This window comes from Oryctolagus cuniculus, chromosome 21 (assembly GCF_964237555.1).
Source record: "Oryctolagus cuniculus chromosome 21, mOryCun1.1, whole genome shotgun sequence".
Classification (NCBI taxonomy): Eukaryota; Metazoa; Chordata; class Mammalia; order Lagomorpha; family Leporidae; genus Oryctolagus; species Oryctolagus cuniculus.
In genome coordinates this window covers 18,749,070-18,755,069 of record NC_091452.1, presented here as the reverse complement: position 1 = coordinate 18,755,069, position 6,000 = coordinate 18,749,070, and the positions used below count along the sequence as shown (strand labels likewise).

General features: G+C 62.3%; 1 protein-coding gene across 2 annotated transcripts in view; it reads left to right on the top strand.

The window, feature by feature from the left end:
* Window positions 1-567: 567 nt before the first annotated feature.
* TRPV4 (transient receptor potential cation channel subfamily V member 4) overlaps window positions 568-6,000 on the top strand; it is a 38,186-nt gene continuing 32,753 nt past the window's right edge. The window contains exon 1 of one of the 2 annotated variants that reach the window (XM_070065748.1): window positions 568-1,028. The gene's annotated coding sequence lies outside the window, so the exon portion shown is untranslated. Of the gene's footprint in view, window positions 1,029-1,099; window positions 1,215-6,000 lie in introns of those variants that run through there. The other variant, XM_070065747.1, reaches the window with a different exon arrangement.

The window sequence follows — 6,000 nt, the reverse complement described above, 5'->3', positions numbered from 1 at the left end:
AACTTAGCTTCTCAAATAAATAAATCTTTAAAAATTTATTTATTTGAAAGGCAGAGTTAGAGAGAGAAAGAGAGAGACAGACAGAGAGCTTCCATTCGCTGGTTCCTCCCTAAATGGCCTCAACTGTCAGAGCTGGGCAGGGCCAAAGTCAGAAGCCAGGAGGAGCTTCATCCAGGTCTCCCACGTGGGTGCAGGGCCCCAGGTACTTGTGCCATCTTCGCTGCTTTCCCAGGAGCATTAGCAGGGAGCTGGATCAGAAGTGGAGCAGCCGGGAATTGAACCCCGGGCTCTGATATGGGATGCCTGTGTTGCAGGTGAGGGCTTCACCCGCTGCGCCACAGCGTGGGCCCCATGCGTTAATTATTAAGGTTTGCTTCTTTGTAAATGTTTCACACTGGTGGTTTGAACACATTGCTTCTGCTCAGTCTCTCTCTCTCTCTCTCTCTCTCTCTCTCTCTCTCTCTCTCTCCTCCCTCACCCTCTCCCTCTCTCCCTCTCCTCCCAACCCCAACAATTCTGAAATTCCTCTCTCCAGCTGTTCAAGCCCAGGGAGCGCCTGTGACTGACCAGCTGACGAGAAAGGACCTGGCCAGCTCAGCTTAAGGAAAACAATAATGCAAACGGCCCCAGTGTCCCCCGGGCTCCGTCCGGACCTGGTGCCCCCAGCATCTTCTCGGTGATGTCCACATGTCTGTGGGGACCTCAGGGACTCGCCCAGGCCTGCTTGGAGAGCGAGCTACAGATGCGAGGGCTGGACCTGCGGCAGTGAGCTGCCCGTCGGTGGAGGCATTCAAGTGGTGTGCATGTGCCTCGGCACCGCGCTGTGCCAGGCTCCACGCGGTACTGAAGGCACGCACACGCGTGCTCACGGCAGAACATCGGCGGCCCGGCTGGGCTGACAGCTCCGGGGCCGCGCTGGGTGAAGAAATGAGTGAATGAATGAATGAATGAGCGGAGGAAACAGTGCCGTCCCAGGCTGAGCCCTATCCCGCAGGCGCCCGCGGGGGATCAAGACGCCCGTTTGCCAGGTGGGTAAACTGAGGCCGCCTCCCGGAGGCGGGCGGGCCGCGCGCGGGGCCGGCCAGGTGGGCGTGGTGCCGGCTGGGGGCGGCGCGCGGGGCTGGAACCTGAGCCGCGGGAGGAGCGCCGCGCGGGCGGGCGCCGGGATTCAGGAAGCGCCGCGCTCCCGGCCGCCGGCGCCCGCCGTCCCGGAGGTGAGTAGCGGCCAGGACTCCGGGGGACGGGCCGGCCGAGGACCCCTCGTAGGCCTCTGGGGCCGTCTCCGTGCCTCGTCTGGCTCCGGGGGCTGCCGGGGCACCGAAATCCCTGCCGGGTGTGTGTGTGTGTGGGTGGGTGCCCGGGAGGCTGGAGGAGGGCGGCGCAGGTCCGCCTGGATGTCCTCCGGGCAGGCACCGCTCCTGAGTCTGGATTCCATCACCCATGAAGTGGGCGCCCACGTGGGCCCTGGGGTTGAAGCTGGGGGTCTGGGGAGGTCTCCGCCTGACCGGGCCCCGGGGGCCCTGAGGCCTGCAGCCCACCTTGGGGCGCTCCCGTCCTGGGGATTTGGAAGAGAGACTGGGAGTGGGGGTGCCCTAGGATTTGGCTTCTGCTTGGGGCAGTCGGAGGGAATTGGCCATGGTGCTCCCCAAGGCCACTTCCTGGCTCCTTAGTGCCTCCTCCTCCAGGGGGCCCACAGAGCTTTAACCTCCTGTTCCACCCAGGAGACTCCGGGGTGGTCCCTGAGGGCGGGAGAGAGACCTCCCACGTTCGCTCCCTGCTTGCCCAGGGATGCCAGCCCCTCAGCCTTGATGAGCTGTCTGCTAACCCAGCCGGCCCCAAGCCCCGCCCTCGCCTCCCCACTTTGCCCAAGAGGAAATTGAGGCCCAGGTGCCCCTGCCCCCCAAGTCCAGGGGGATTTCAAGCCAGGGGCTCCCCAGCTCCAGAGCCCTCTGTGGTACCCCAGCCCGTCTTCCTGAGAGCCAGTTCTGCACACAGGGTCTGGTGCCCGCAGGGTGCCCAGGGTGGAGCCCTGTGGCTCTTCTGGCTCAGGGCCCCAGCCCGGACCTTGTGCTGGGGGAGGGGCTGACAGCCGGGTCAGCAGATGCCACCTGCGAACCTTGTTGGGGAGGGGAGGGGGCACCAAGGACCCGGCCAGGACTTGAACTCTGCCACTGTGCCCCAGCGGGCAAGGGCAGGGCATAACTTGGGGACCACGGAGAGTGAGAAGGGGCCGGGCTGGGGACCCCTTCTTCCCCACCCTGGGTGGGCAGATCCAGCGTGAACGGCATGTGGCGGGCGAGAGTTCAGCAGAGTGAGGCTGCCTGGGACCCCTGCCTGGCTGGAGCCCGAGGGGTGGGGCTCAAGCAGAGCGGCCCCTCCCCAGTGCCCGGATGCCGCCCCCCCGCATCCTGCTGCCCCCCCCCCCACAGTGGGCACTTGGCCAGGTGTGCACGGGTGGAAGTCACGTTGTGCTGTGTTGAATGAAGGGGGACGGGGCTGGGGGTGGGGTGGAGAACGGTGGGGCAGGAGCGCCGGTGAGACCCAGAGTGATGCGGGAGCCGTGCTGGGTCAGGGAGGTGTTTGCCCGCACCTCGGCCAGAAACGCGGAGGAAAGGGCATTCAGGGTAAAGGGGACGCACAAGCCAAGACATGACTGTCACCTGTCACCTGGTGGGCCAGCCTGGGCTTTGTCTGCAGCGTGGGATCCGACAGGCAGGGGCCGAGGCTGACCCAGACGCCCTGCAAGTCCAGGCTGGGAGGGACAGGGTAGTTCGTGTGGTCTCGAAAGTTCCCTCTGGCAGTGAAGTGGGAAAGATGGGAGAATGCCAGAGAGGCGGCTGGCCCCCCGGCCGGGGCAGCCGTCCAAGCCCCAGGGTGCCGAGTGGAGAGTGGCAGCCGGGAGAATGCAGAGGGAGGGAGGGAGGGAGACGCACACAAGCCGGCCTCCCTGTGCCCGGTGCACAGTAGGTGCTCAGTAAACCGCACTGCGCGGCTGATTGCGGTTGCTGTCTGAACAAATGCTTTTGAGGGGGTCTGGGTCCCTTGTGTTCCTTTGCTGTGCCCAGGGGCATTCGGCCTGCATGGAGTCGCCGTCTCCCGACCCTGCTGGCTGCCTCAGTTTCTCCAATCTGAATGATAAGCAGCCAGGGGATGGCCCCCCTCTTGTTGCAGCGGGGTCTGGGGAGCCGGGAGAATGTTGATTTCCCGCCAGCCAGCCCTCGGCTGTGCCGCGCATCAGTGATTTGCTGCAGAATTCCCCTGTTAAAGATTAATTCAGATCTCTGGAGATACTGCGGCCGCTGCTCTGAACTCTGGGTACAAGGTTCTGTGGCTTTAGCCAGGCCCAGGCTACACTGACAGTTCTAATGGTGGCGAGCGTTTCTCCGGCACTGACTGAGTGCCACGCTCTTCCAGGACATTTGGATACAAAGCGGTTGCTGTACCCCTTTTTCAGACAGAGAACTGAGGCCCAAGGGAGGAAGTTGTTTGCATGGGGTCTCTCCGCTGGGATGGGAACTGGGGTCTGAGTCCTGTGTGTCTGGTTCCAAAAGCAGTGCCCTTCGCCTCTGGAGTGGCGTGTCCCTGTTTGTCTATGACCTCCAGGAGGTGCTCAAGGTCACGGATATTGGCGTTAAGACAGGACCGGGCCCACTCAGGGAAGTCACCTGGCCTCTCCGGGCCTCGGTTTCCCCCATCTGTCAAATGGGGCTGTCGGTTCCCCGTCTGCTATTCCAGGGCTCGGTGTCCGCTGGCCCCCACCACCCCTACGCCATCCCCTGAGCGAGGTGGATGGAAAGTAGCAATGGGGCAAAACCAGACTTGCACCAGGCCGATTCCTCTTCAGCCACGGAATCTTTATGGGCCTTGACCGAGCGCCAGGAGCCGTCCACGTTTCCCGCTTGCCTGATTAGTTGCTGAGAAGCCAAAGATGGAGCCCGACCGTGCGGGGTCAGAGCCCAGCTCCCGGCCAGCTGCCTTCCTCCTGTGGCCTCAGTGTGCTCATCTGTTAGTGGGGACGATGGTGGCGCTGGCCTCGTGGGGTGGAGGTGACGTCCGCTGCCCTGTGTTCCATCTCACGCTGTCGCTGCCCCTCCCCTCAGCAGGTGGCAGGGGCAGGACGGCTTGGTCTCATTTTACAGCCGCGGAAGCTGAGACAGAGTGGGAAGGCGTTTACCCAGGGCTGGACCTGGAAGCCAGAGTGACTGAGGTGTCCCTGGGTCCCTGAAAAGCCCAGTGTCTGGCTCAGTTGCCTGCCCAAAAAGCCACCTTGAGCCCCTCTCCATTCATCTCCCAGCTCTGCCGCCTGCTGCTGTGTGACCTCAAAAGGTGGCTCAACCTCTCTGTTCCTGGAGCTGCCACTGGGGCTGGCTGGAGGTCAGAGCGTCGCCTGCTGGAGGGGGCTTTGGGCTGTTGTGGCTGCCACTCCCATCCTGGCCTCGGGCTGTCCTTGGGTCCCCTCCACTGGCACCCTGGCCCGGCAGGAATGACGAAGGGAGAGGAGCCCTCGCTCTCACCGTGACCACGACTTCCTTGCCGCCCCAGCCCCTTCCCGGCCGCCTGCGCCTGCTTCCTCATTGGTGAGGGAGGTCACAGGGGAGCAGGCCGGGCCACAGGAAGCCCTGGCAGCTCCGCTCCGCATGAGGTCAGGGCGTTGGAAAAGGCGCAGGAGGAGGCGGGGCGCCGGGCGGGCAGACAGGCGGCCGGCGCGGAGGGGCTGCTCTTATTTGTGTTTGAGAGTGAGTAAGGCTCTTCCTGCCGCCCACCCGCCCCGCCTGCTCCCGCACAAAGAGCTGCCCAGTCGCCCCGGTTTGTCCCGCAGGGTGGAGTGGCCTGCGCCCCACCCGCCACCCTGGCCAGGGCGGGGACCGACCACCTTCGAGACAGCTCCCGCTTTGTGTGTGTGTGCGTGTGTACTTGTGCATAGGCGTGTGCATGTGGGTGTGTGCATGTGTGTATGTGTGTGTGCATTTGGGGGGGGAATGGCCCTGGAGATTCTGGGGTGACCCAGGCAGGTGAGGTGGGCATGCGGCTGACCGACCTCAGGCAGGGACCCGCCAGCCTGGTGCACTGCTCTCCCCACTTGGCACAGAGATGCGGCTAGGGAGTCCCTGGAGGTAAGGGGAGGGAGGGAGGAGGGAGGGAGACAGGCTCTCGCTCTGGTGAGTGTCCTGGCCTCACCTAGCCTCAGTTTTCCTCATTGGTGAAATGCACTCTGACAGTGATCACCCTTACAGGACTGTTGATCTTGTAAGTCGGAGAAGAGGTGCACATAGTAGGTGTTCAGGAAGTTCAAGGACGGGAGGGAGGAAGCTAGCTCGCTAGTTACTTGGGCAGAGATTCGGCTTTTGCAACTCGTTCATCTTAGGTAAAGTGACTAAGCTTGTCTTTGGCTTTTTATCTGAATTCATTAACTCGTTCCTTCATTCAGCAAATACTAGGGAACTTCAACAATTTCAAGGAGAATAGAATGAAAAGATAGATTAGTGGGAGCAGGTGTGTGGCACAGTGGACGCCTGGATCCCAGAGCAGAGTGCCTGGACCGAGTCAGCTTTCACTCCAGCTCCCTGCTAATGCGCCTGGGAGGCAGTGGATGATGGCCCAGGTCCTTGGGCCCTACCACCCACATGGGAGACCCAGAGGGAGCTCCTGGCTCCTGGCTTGAGCCTGGCCCAGCTCTGGCTGTTGTGGGCACTTGGGGAGTGAACCAGAGGATGGGAGACCTCAGTCTCTGTTTCTCCCTGTCTGTCCGTCATTCTGCCTTTCGAATCAATCAATCAATCAATCAATCAATCAATCAATCGGGTCAGTTTAGGGGAGATCAGTTAGCCTTGCAGTTAGGATGTTGGTTACGACACATTGTGTCCAACCTCAGAAGACTTGGATTGAACACTCAGCAGGAGGTCCTGACCCCCGCTTCCTGCCAATGCAGACCCTGGGAGGCAGCAGGTGATGGCTCAAGTCCCTGGGTCCCTGCCCGCTATGAGGGAGACCTGCATGGAG